This window comes from Coptis chinensis, chromosome 3 (assembly GCF_015680905.1).
Source record: "Coptis chinensis isolate HL-2020 chromosome 3, ASM1568090v1, whole genome shotgun sequence".
Lineage (NCBI taxonomy): Eukaryota > Viridiplantae > Streptophyta > Magnoliopsida > Ranunculales > Ranunculaceae > Coptis > Coptis chinensis.
In genome coordinates this window covers 122,018,857-122,032,638 of record NC_141458.1, presented here as the reverse complement: position 1 = coordinate 122,032,638, position 13,782 = coordinate 122,018,857, and the positions used below count along the sequence as shown (strand labels likewise).

Sequence of the window (13,782 nt, the reverse complement as noted above, 5' to 3'; positions counted from 1 at the left end):
ATCGAAAACCCACATCATAACATGATCAACTTAACAACAAAAAAACTCCAAAATTCCTCAACCATCACTTTATTAAAAGACTTTCTTCCATCCCAATAAAAACATCAAACAAACTTAAAAAAACAGTTTTCAACATCGTATTCTCATGTTATATGAATATGAAACTACGTTATTACATACTTCCAAAAAGATCAAACCTAATAAAAGAACTAACGGACTGCTCCAGGCAAGAATCCAAATCACACGCCATGGTTCCACTGCCTTCCACCTATGTTCCCAAGAACACACCCACGTTGCCAAAACAAAGCAAACATGGGTCAGCAAAATGGAATTTGCTTGGTATGAGTAGACTAACCACATATAAACATTTTCAGTCTTTACTTATCAAACTATCACTTTAAATATATCCTAACTTAATCATTCTCAGTTTGGAAGATAGGTAGTTCCGTCATTTCAATCGGCATGGTTTCTTCCCAAGCAAGACTTCCATTTTATTAACTCATTATAATAACTTGTTTTAATAACTAAGTCATTGAATTAAAACTTACCGATATCCACTGCTGTATAAGGGTAGGACCGCATCCCTGCACAAAATGTTATTAAGTCCTACCCTCCTGCAAAAGAAAGTTAGAACTTCTATATAACATATATAGATATCCTATAGGTATTCAAAAGTAAGCCCAAACACACTCGCATAATCAAATCAATTTCTCTTATCAATTAATCAATTTCTTTTCTTATACACCTACCCTTTAGTACCCATGTACCTTAGGTCATTCCCGCCACATTCAAGAAATACAACTAACCCGCAAGGCGAATACCTTAGTTCCTCTCTAGGGCAGTCCAAACAATCTAGTCATTCATGGCACATTCAATGAATACCCGGGTCATTCATGGCACAGTCAATGAATACCCAATTATAATGCTAACGGGCCATTTATGGCACATTCAATAAATGCCCACCTATCACATGACATCTTCAGTCATAAGTATATTGTTTCAGAAAACGAAGGAGTTTCTTGCTTCTTATATTTTTGGTTTACGTGTTATTAATATCAATGTCTAAGTGTCATAGCGTCGTATATAAAACTGAAATATCACATAGTAGTTAGCACACGTATATATAAAAAGGTCTTAGCTTAAAGCCAAGCACGCTTATAGCACTAGACCTCTCCTAATAGACCAAAGCATAATCCGAGTTAAAAGGCAAACTAGGTCAACTGGTCAAAGTCAACCCTGGTCAACAGTCAAAGTCAACTATGGTCAAAGTCAACTCTGGTCAAAGCCAATCTAACCAAAAACCCAAAGACTAAGGCCCAAAACCCTTGGCCTTTCCCAAGCCCAATCTAAACTTAAACCCATGAGTGAATACCCAAAAAAATCACTCAAGCCCACTTGCCTGAGTCGGCCCAAGCCCAATCTAAACTTACTGTTCATAAATTATAACTTGACCCACTTGGATTTATAAAACCAGCCCACACAATAAAAGAAAACCGGCCCATGTAAACAAAATTAGAACTGCCCCAACAAAATAGAACCAAAATGAACTAAAAACTAAAAACTTGGCCTAAAGTCCAAAACTGAAACCGGCCCAAACCAAATAGATTTCGGCCCAAGGCCCAACCAAAATAGAGTTGCACTGGTGAGATGGGGAGCACTGGATCCAAATCGCAGTCATCCCCTCCACCACACCAGTTCGGTTTCCGACCACCACCATCTTCCAAACCTAACCAAAAATACTCCCCATCAAAAACCAACAACATTTAATGAAAGCAAAATCCACAAATCATTAGGTCAATTATCCTAATCCAAACTAGATCTCGATTAAGCCCGCCATTAACGCCGGATTCAAGGCTTCAATCCGCCCTCTTGTCCGATTTCACAATCACCACCAAACCCGTTGGGTTTTGATCCCCATCGACAACCAAAGCTTTAGGGTATACTCAAAACCCAAACCCTCCTCATTTCACCAATGGCGTTCGGCCATTAATTAACGACCATTTAAGCTCCAACAACACCCAATTTCCAGCACTCCACTACAACTAATCCTCCGTCAATCAAAACAACAACAATCACAACAACAATATTCAAGCAAAACAATAATTCAAACAACACCAAAACTCTGGACGCCATTACTGCTCTGCAAAAGCTCCATCTCACGACACCAACAACCATCAACCGCCGTCAATACACTCAATTAGACGCATAGATACTTATCTAGTTCCACCAGAACATTTACAGTAAACATAAACAATCACATTCACACAAAACAAAATAGTGTGAGTTGGTTCTTTTGGCTTTTGGCGAAAGCGCATAGCCAATACATAAGTCGACCACTGTTTTTTTTTCAGCAGCGTTCATCGATTTAATACCCTCGTTTTAAGTTTTCCGGAACAGACGGTTATTCAAAGTTGTATACGTAGTTAACACTACACAGTATACAGTATAATCAGACTCATACAACAGTATATAAATAGTAAAAATCATATTGATTCCATCCTCATGCAATCTACAAGAAACAACGAGAACTTTATCAAAACATAATATATCTACTCACCAGAAGCGCTCGATTATCGGCTAGCTAACGTAAAAACTCTTCCTTTTTCTTCTTTCGGTAAAAAACTCCATTTTTTTTTTTTTCTAAAACCCTCCGTTTGTTTTCCCCTAAAAACTCTAATGAGAATCCCCTTTTTTAGTTTTTCAAACCTCACCTAAAACAAGGGTTGAAACTTATCTACTTATTTACGGGACTTTTATCCCTAAGTGATAGTTATCATATATATGTTTTATCTATTTTCATTATTATTATTATTATTATTATTATTATTATTATTATACTAGGAAAACAAAAGAAAAAGCCGGGTGTTATACTAATCCTATGAAAGCTTAGTGTGTTTTCTCTAATGTTACTTCCCATTGAGTTTCCAATGTCTAAAATTTATAACCATTCATGTTTACCTGCTCCAAGTATTGAAAGTACACAAATCGTGTAAAAGTTTGATTGTTGTTATTGGTGGTTGAGAGGGCTTCGGTTGTTACCGGTGGTTCGCTTTTGTATTGAGCCCACTTTGTCCGAGCGTGAGGCAAAAGGCAACGGGCCGAATTGGGACAAATAAGATCCTAACAATGGCCAAAACCTTATCCACAAAAGAATGGTAGAGTTAGAGATCCAAGCCAAAGCTGGATTATCCACCTTATCCCTTCTCAAATGATTTAATGGTTTGAAGAGAACGTGGGAAGAAGTTTTTCTTACATTCCATCCCTTCCCATTTTTTTTTTTTCCTAAGGTTCTGGTTTTACAACATTTTGATTTACTTAATTACTTCAGATGTTAGGGTTCTCGAACATAATGATTGTCAATGTTGTTTGAGCTGTTAATGAGTCAATTCTTGGGTGGATTATCAAATTTTAAAGTATGTTATGTACTTTAGATGTATTCCTATGGCATGCTACAGACAAGTGAGCTTAAGTTGGAAACTTGGAATAGCCAGATTTTTAATTTGAAGGGTGATTGGTTGGTGACATGTTTTCTTTAACATTCATTTTTTTGCTTACAATGTTCATATCGCATCGCAATGGTTGGATATTAGATCTGTATGAATTGGAAGTGCAAATGCATCATGCAAATCCCTAGGAAACAGGGGTTTTGTTGGTGCAAACCATACGTCACTGCTCCCTACAGTCTCCCTAATATATACCATTAAGTGGACCGCACTTTGCCACTATCTATTACCTGTTTGGCAAGATTAACACTAATGCAACATACTGCAGAGTTTGAGTTTTTTTTTTTTTTTTTCTCGATAAACATCTCCCATATATTACTTAATTTATAAAACCATAGGTACCAGATTCTATTCCAGGATACACTTCGGAAGATTATTCATATTTAGTTGATGGTGAGCCATCTTGCCAACTTATGAGCATCCTCATTTAATTCCCTACTGACTCAATTAAAACTACTAGAATTGAAAGACAACAAAGGATTATTTACTAAAGTTCTCAAACTCTCCAAGGCCCATAAACATGTATGGCCAGACAAAGCTCTGATTATTTCTGAGCAATCCTCTTCAAATCTGATTTCTTTCCATCCAGATGAAATAGCCAAAATTACAGCAATCTTTGCCACCACCATTTCTACTTCTTCAGCAGTTCTGGCTTTGTACCTCCTGATCGCTGTAGAGTTTGATTTTGTTTTTTCACAACATTACTTGGCTTCATCACCCTATATATATACCCCCAGTTGTTTAATGCATAACTAGTCATGCTTTTGCTTTGTGGCACTTTGCATTGTCTGACCTCTGAAGTAGTTAGTGGTCATACTTATTAAATCAAGTGTTTGGATTCATTTGAACGGTATTGCTTTGTTGTTACCCAAAAAACCCGTTTTTAGTTCATACTATGTCCCAGTCTTGTACAGTTGTCCACCTGGCAGACATTTGTTCTTTGCTCTTCTTAAAAGCCTCCTCAAAAACAATAATAATATAATAATCCACTAATTTCATCCAAAAAGTAGAATTTAAAACAATAGTGTTAGCTGACCGAAAGGCATGAATAGTGAAGAAAAGTAGGAAAGATTCGGAATTTCGTCAAATGATCCCGATAAGTATAAATCCAGCTAAGCCAAAGAAGAGTAGGTTGGTTAGATTTCGAGATAATATATAACTATCACATTTATTCCTAGGTATAATAATTCCACCAGAACTACAAAAACAGAAAACTGAGATTGAAACTTTTGTAGTCATGAATAATGGGGCATTCAGTAACTCCTGGTAGAACATGTCAATGAATTCATCTTTCTGTAAGAACACAAATACATAAATCTACTCAGTAAATGAAATCAATTAGTGCCACATCACTTCAACCAGCGAATGTACAAGAGCACACTGACTGAAGACAAACCTGAAGAACCCTCATAACTGCCTCTCGAACTTTATCTTTGCTTATAACAAGTCCATAATTCGGGGTAGGGGCAGGGGTGAGTGATGGAGATGGAGTGGGTAGTGGAAAAAGTTGCAGCATTGGAGCACCGTTGAAGATTCATAGGTGGATGCATAGGAGCCGCACTTGGAATAGAAGGTGTCATCGAGGATGATGTTTGTGCTACCATCAATGCCGGTGAGGATGGAGGAGGTGCAAAAAAAGAAGACGGCTTTACAAGAATATCAAGAAGGGGCATTCTAGGAGTAGAAGAAACTGGAAGAGGAGATGGACTTTGGTGGGATGACACGGGATGGTAGAACACTAGGGGAATGGGAAGGCAGAGGAACCGCTGCTGGAGGATGCTGGTGTTGTCCTGGAATCACTGCATTTGAAGTATTCCCGATATTCATAGACGCCTGTAGAAAAAACACCATGACATTACAAACAGATTCCAGCCTTCTACACCCCATATTTAAGTGTTATATTGGGTTGATTGTGTATTGCTAATTATTGCGTACTCCCAAAAATTCCCCTAAGGCTACTTCTCACCAGAAATAAATCAAATAATAAAGGAGGGTATATTTATGACCCTAACATGATTCTTATTAGGTAGATGCGAGATAAGAGTCTTGGATCATTAGGCCTAGATTTTCTCTATATATGAGTCTTATGACGAGTGCTTCTCGAGAGGTAATGGCACATAGTGAGTTTTGGATCAATGGTCGGGACTCGCAAAGCCTCAGTTAAGTAAAACACATGGAGGGAAAATAGTGGAATACCAAGTTACCAACATTTCAAAACATATTATCAATTGCCAGGAAGAGCTGCGGTGCCATAACAGGCCATTTAGAAATACGCTCATAATAATAACCAAGAATATCATGTATTCAAAGTGTGAAGGTTGCAAGTTAGAGGCATAAAGCACATACTCTGAAGAAATTCACAAAGGGAGAATCATCGGGAACATTTGCAATGGCAGAGGACGTTGACGATGTTGGTTCCAGCGGGCCCTCCATCACAGCCATAGTTGGGACAACCTCTAATTCGTCAAACTCACTAAGTATCAAAGAAGAATAAATGGTAAATGATATTAGGAAAAAAAAATCAACTGAAGGAGAACTAATTGTTAATGTGAACAAAAATATCAGTTAGGGAAATCTACGTCCTCTTTTCCTAATTTCAATTGTTCGCCGTTCTCATCCTATTAAAACCAATCAAAAAACAAAAACAGAAAACAAAACAAAAGTCCCGATTTTCCCCCCAAAAACTTCATCTCATCTTTGTTCAGCATTACTTCTTGACATTCCACAAAACTAAGTTACTTATTTGTTGATTAACATATTTCAAATCTCTCTCTCTCAAAATCTCTCTGAAGAAGAAGAATATAATAATCTGAAAAATGCCAGAAAAAGAAGAAAGGTCTGATTTTGTTTCTATTGACAGAGATTTGGGTACCATTGTTGTTGCTCAATTTACGTGATGATTGATTAATTTGAGTACCATTGTTGTTGCTCAAAATTCCATCGTTTTCTTTCTTGAGCATACAATAAGCGATTTTTTATAACCCATTTGCTTGAACTTGCTTGAACAATCTTTGAATTTTGGTTACTCTTGTCATTCCTCAATTTCGATACATGATTGAGTCATTTATTTTTTGTGAAGATAATGAATTTTAGGTTAACTTGGTGTTGGATTCACTAGCCTTTAAATTCCATACTCTAGGAAGTTAAGTGATGAACCGGACATTTACTAAAATTTAAAGCATTCATCTCTTCCGTGGGGTTTGGTTATTACAAGAGGGCTAGCAGGTTGGGCACTCACTTGGGAAACCATTGGAAGACCATTTTTTTCAGAGAGTTCTTCAGAGGATGAAGAAGAGCCTAGAGGGCAAGGTGTGTTTTCCAACCACACATATAATTTTTTTTTGATAGAGGTGCATAAGAAGTGTATGATTAAATTGCATACCCTTTGTATCAGTACATTATGTCTCTAAATTAAATAAGCTAATTCTTTTGAAATTATATGTAGTCTAAATCAACTTGCTACAATATGGATTATACTTGTGTTTTGGGAGATAGCTTCGATAAAAGTAAAACTTCTTTGTAAGACGATAGATGATAAAAGCGATACTAGTAGGATTATTTAATAGCTTCGCATCGAACTAAGTGATCGACAAAACGTTCAAATGTCTTATGAAAGCTTATATTAAATCTCCAAATCTGAGTTGCATTGAAAGTTTGTGTATGGTGAGTTAGGCGCCGAGTGATGAACTGAAAAAGAATTCAACTAGAGTATTGTATGTTATAATCACTCACTTGAATTAGAGTCATTTTAGGGCGGTTGGATTTTACAAAATAAAACTCCAATGATACAAAATATTTACTTTTGGACAATGTTTTTTCTATGCTTCATGATACTTTCTCTTTGCAATTGATAAGGTGAAAAAATGGATTGAGGTTATGTGATCTCTTTTGTTAAAATTTAATACATTGAAAGTTCACCCTTTTGGGTTATGGATGCCATGGAAGAAGCAACATTCACCGGGTCGCATCTCAAATGGTTTTGTAATGGCTTACAAACAATCTAAATCTCCATAATTATGAGCAACATGGTTTAGTAATGGGTACACATAGAAACGAAGGACACTCCATATGATATATAAATCTCCTGAGTAATTTTCTGTATATTGGAACATTGGTCACTCAAGATTTTGAAGAATAAGAATAAGCACCGTTGAACAGTTTCGATCAAGCCAGATCTTTCTTATATGATATGCGTAAAGGTTAACATTTTAGCATGTAGCATTATTTGATTTATTATAAGGACTTCAGTTTTCTGTAGGCATTGACTACAGATTTTCGCTAGAGCCTAGACTTTGTACTTAAGCTTTTTTAGAAGTTTTGTAGTTTGATATTCGTTCTTTAAGTGTCACACTTACTCAAAGAAGTGTGGCCAGGCATATAAATAAGCTACTGATGCGTTGGATTATCCGAGGCATACTTATATGGAAATTGATTCTAAAAGCTACTAGATATATATAATTTTGTAATGTTGGCATCATTAAGTTTTGTTATATGGCTATATATGATCATCTTCCCACTAGCTCTGTCTTGAGACTTGCTGGATAAGTTAATGATATGAGTTAAATTAAGTGACCTCTGTTAGGTTTTCTATTCCAGTTAATAAGAACTCAAATGTACTTTAAGAGGTCATTAGTTAGCATGTAAGATACATTAAATTAATTTGTAATTAAATCTGAAGGTGCCTTTAAGTGTACTTATCATGATTTTTGCTTTTTTGCTTTGAGATTGATGCATTGCTTGATTGGGGATTTGGGGATGGGAATGTCAAAAAGCATTAAACATGAGCATTCAAAGGGTTAATGTTAGATGTGTTTGTGGGCAATGCACTATTGGAGCACATTGATTGAAGCAGATCCTTAAATATTCAAAATTCAAAGGACCCAAGGAGAAATCCCATTATCAACTATTCTTAAACCTGCATCTTAATTGTTTGCATTTCACATATTACTTTTTTCTGTTTCATATTTTGTAAGTAATATTATACTAACAAGTGGGTCCTGTTAGTATTTTAGTTACATGTTAGTATGCAATACTAACATTCTTTGTGAATATTTTAGGATTCCAAAGAAAACTTTGTGCCTGAGACTAGAGCCGAGTTCATTGACGAATCAATCGAAGTATTTGCTAATTATCTAAACCAGGGCTGATCTCCAATTGAAGGTTTGCTACAATCCCTTCGATGTTACTATTTGCATATTCATATTGTTATTTGTACATGCTTATATTTTTCAATAATTTGTTTTGAAAAATATGATCTTTAAAATTAGTTAAACATGGAATTCATTGTGCATCTTATGTTTAATCACTGCCTTTAATCATATGCATTAACATTAAAACACTTACATAGTCCCATGGGGAGATTTGCCCCATAATTTCACTGTGTTGATCTTCACTAATGCAAGCATGTCATCTCTAGGAACATAACGAACACCCATCTGATCGACATCAATGCTATTCAATTGCCACATTCTTTGGAAGTATAACTGTATAAGCGGTCATCAAGCATCACTGAATTAAGTATGTGAATTTAGGCTTTGCTCGGAGATCTAATCAATAAGTTCCCAATTCCCACTGCATTTTGTTTAAAATTTTGTTATAGAAGAAGTGGAAAAGGAATGTAGTCATAAGCGAGGTACCAGTACATGCATGGAGCTATCTCTCCTCGAAGCCCTACCGTCAATGGAATTCCAACCTTAAAATTAAAATTGTAAGGTACTTTTACTAAGGATTTATTCTTCATTAGGAATTATCTCAATCTAATGATGTTAGTCGTCTAAAGTTTGACTTGCTAGGGTTAGAGAAAACCGAACCAAATAATAAGGTGAAATGTGTAGATACTTATGCCATCCTAAGCGTTCACTCTATTAGGTATCTGGAATTCGTTGTCATTAATTCTACTCTAGCTACCTCATTTCATAAGGAATTGTATATGACTACAGGTTACCTGACGCCCCAGAGATGGAGATTTACTGCCAATATGGACACCCATAAATAGAACAGTGCGTGGGTGCAACTTTGTGGTGTAATTGTAGTATTTAAATTGCATCTGATGTTAATCATCGATCGCTTTGGGGACGAACACTTAGATTTGTGGCTAAGTGCCTATACCGATCAATGTGTCTATTTTCATCAAATTAGAAACTTGGGATCTTATCTTTTAATGAATCTAAGTGAGGGTTGTGGTCCAATTATGGCCATGATTTTTTTTTATTTGAAGAAGATGATGGGAGAAAACAACGACATTGTGTAATTGTATGTTTAAATTTAAGATAATCGATTTTATCGAAAATTGAAATAAGAGTACGTGCTTAATATGTCTAGATGCTCTACAATATACCAGTCATAAAGATTCCGGAGTCCACCTCCAAAAAACATAAATGGGATCCAAATTTCAATTTTGACTATATTTTGACATACCCATGTGTTGACCATCTAAATTATAAATTATATGCAGATTGTGAAAGGTGGGTATGGTATCTCTTTTGCAAAAGAGATGGAGAACAGGGCATACATGGAAGGACCAATACATGATATACATCAAGGAAGAGGTTGAAGACTACATTGAGGGAGACCAAGGTCAGGCCAATTGATGCGGATCCAACGGTCTTTGTTTGAATTCAAGAAAATTGAACAAAAATCACAGTACCAGAGTGCTTAAATTTCAACATGGGATGAGAGATGCATTTGGGAAGTGTAGGACTTAGGCAAAACTTTGGCAATCCTACTAATTCCATTGCGAGATATAAGCCATACGCTTGAAGTGGCACAAGTTCTCTATAAGGAGAATTGGTTTTGAAAACTTATTAAGAGTGTGAATTGCTAACGGGTTGTTCCGGACCATTCAAGTATTGGGATGAGAGATGCATTTGGAAAGTTGAGGACCTTGGCAAAACTTTGACAATCCTACTAATTCCATTGCAGAGATATGGGTCAAATGCGGTTGAAGTGGCAGATGATCTATAAGGAGAAATGGTTTTGGAAACTTATTAGGAGTGTAAATTGCTTGAACGGGTGGTTTCAAGGAAGTTTAACATATGTTATAGGGATCAACAAGAAAATATAGCAGTTCAATTGTTAACATTTGTTAGTTCTTTCAACAATGTTTCCGTGTGAGTTTTGTAATTTTTATTTTGGATATTCAGTGGAATAGTGGAGGTCTTGCTTCATTTAGTATTTCCATTGTGGGGCAGATTTGATCTTTGCAGGTTTATAACTGATCCAACATGTTGTAATGTAGCAGTGGAAACTTCTATTAAAGCATTCTATAATGTTATTTGAAATCTTAGTCTTAAATTTTAGTACTTCTATATAGCTTTTGATCTTGAATTGCCCTCACCAAAGTATAGTTTTCAAACTTGGATAATATTTTGTTCCAGATTGCATTACATGTGGGCATGAGCATATATGGTGAAGTGATTGTGTTATAGACAATATGATAGAGTTAAAACAATTCATTGTGAACTATCAATGTAGCAGCCCAGCCTCAGGCGGGCTAATTGGCTAGTTGCTGAATAAAAAGTATAGCAAAGAAATGACAAATTCGATTAATTGGTTTCTTTCCATCAGCGAATGAAATAACCAAAATGGCATAAAGGGAAGTGTCAAGTGAACTCCAGTGGTTGAAAATTGAAATAGACAAACTCACACGAGATCAAGACAGCGTCGAAGGTTGATAGCGAAGTGCGTGGTCCACAATTCTAATTTCTCAAAAATAATTGCCAAACCGCCTGATTCTGTAATGAGCAGTAAGCAACATAGGTGCTACCGTGGTACCACAAATCCACAATCCATGCGAAAAATGTTTTATAGCTGGAGAAAGAAGAATAGTGTTTTGGACTGACCTTTTCTTAATATTAAAAGCACATGGCTTCAGCCATCCGACCCGTCCCAACCCAGCAGCCTAGTTCTCTATAGCATAGCTAGTAATACTCCGTTTTATACTCGTTTTATACGTTTTTCCGTATAATACGAATAATAAGGCGAACGTTTCAAACCTAAGGATTAATACTAGAATTCTATGATCCATGCTTATAATTGCCGAATAATAAGGTCCGTATTTTTTAAATGAAAAAAACATACTAAAATTTGGATAAAATATTACCTTCTAAACTGATAATGCAATAAAATATGACCGAATTTTTTCGTATAAAACACGAATTATATGTTTGGCATTATTTTCGTTTTTTTTGGCCGAATTTTTAAACGAATTAGAATCTAAATTTTCGGATTTTTGACGAATAGTTTCCGTACCGAATTTTCACCTTCCATGAATTTACTAGCTATGCTCTATAGTATATAGCCTTGTTAGTAATACTCCAAATAATTCACGTATAATTCACGAAGCGAAGTTTTGAAGGCATAAACGTTTAATACTTCCGAACCTTTTAATGATTCGAAATAATTCACGTTTTTTTTCATTATAAACGTATAAAACACGAATTACCAAATTATTCAAAAATTTATTTCAAAAATACTTCATATAAAAAAAAATTAAAAAACAAATTCTTGTAAGGATGAGTAGCATGAAAAAACATAAATAAGAAACAAAAAATAGAGGGAAAAGAGATATGAGATTGACCATGACTTAAAAGCTTTTGTATATCTATGAAAGACATTCTTTTTTCTTTTTGCAAATCAAATGATCGAGTAAACTAACATAATGACATGAATGCGTTGCTTCTAATTCTTATTTTCCTATATAATTTATAAATCTACATTCTAAAAGAGATGTAAATATAAAAGATAAAAAAATATTGACAAATATATATTATAAAATTATACTAGAGTAAAATTAGTGGAACATTATAATAAATAGAACATTATATGTTTGTAATATATAGTTATAAGTAGAACATCATAAGTAGAACATTTTACTATAATTATAATATATAGTGACATGAATGTGTTGCTTCTAATTCTTATTTTCCTATATAATTTATAAATCTACATTCTAAAAGAGATGTAAATATAGAAGATAAAAAAATATTGACAAATATATATTATAAAATTATACTAGAGTAAAATTAGTGGAACATTATAATAAATAGAACATTATATGTTTGTAATATATAGTTATAAGTAGAACATCATAAGTATAAGTAGAACATTTTACTATAATTATAATATATAGTTATAAGTAAAATTATAAGTAGAACATTATAATATATAGTTAGAGTAAAATTATAATAAGTTGAATAAAATTAGTGGAATATTTTAATTATATTGACAAATATATATTATAATTTTCTCTTACCGAATTTTTGAAATCTGAATTTTTATTTCAAAACGTTTAATACTCATATAAAACATACTACGTATTATTAACGTATTGCGAATTTTTTATCGAATTGTTGACCGAATGTTTCTAACATGTAAACGAATAAAAATCGAATTATTCCCGTACCAAATAATTCCCGTATTCCGAATTGCTAACAAGAGTAGACATCGATCATGTTTTCCATAACTTGAGGTTGGTTTCGTCTAGTCCGGGTCTAGTCCGGGCCGAACAAACTTACAAAGAAAACAACAAATTAAAGCTGTTGGACCCATCTCTGATCTCTGAATTGGCAAGGAATAGATATTGACTAATTCCATTTCATTGTCTTAGTTTTTCATTCAAGATTTCATTGAAAATTCATGTAGAAATGCATAAACTACTATTTAATTTCTACACCCAGTAACAGTAGTTCTTTCATGTATAAAATAATATGTAGTTACAAACGACCTGAAATTATTACAATTACTAAATAGTAATAACTAGAGTACTAGACTGTGAATGATGTAAACTCGTAATGCTGACTATGTATAGATAATAGCAAGACTAGCAAGTAGCAACAGATCATATTAGCCAAGTAGTAAAAAGGCTGAGATGATGGTCTTCAAAATTCTTGAAAGTAATGTAATACATGGATCGGTCGTGTGGCTGTAATCATAACAATCTTTGCTTGGAGCTGGCCTCGGGGCCGAGATAGCAGTGGCGACGGTGACGGTGACACTGTTATATGACTTATATCCACCACCTACTTGAGCACTTTGAGTCTCAGCTGCTGCTACTTCAGAAGTAAACAGAAGAACAACAGCTAGGAAAAATCCCATAACAAAAAAGGCTTTTAAATGAGACATATTTTTCTTGAAACGTTGAAAGACAAGTTTTGGCACTTCAAAGGATGAGAATTGAAAAGATTATGTGTAGTGTGTTCCTAATTTATAGACAATTGAGTATGAGATGAATGACGCGCCATGTGAGGATGTTGGAATTAATCTCTCAACCACTTCTGAT

At 34.7% G+C, this 13,782-nt stretch overlaps 1 pseudogene; it reads right to left on the bottom strand.

Annotated features, from left to right (window-relative positions):
• Positions 1-3,946: 3,946 nt before the first annotated feature.
• On the bottom strand, positions 3,947-6,764 carry LOC147513919 (mRNA-decapping enzyme-like protein; annotated as a pseudogene).
• Between the last annotated feature and the right edge of the window lie 7,018 nt (positions 6,765-13,782).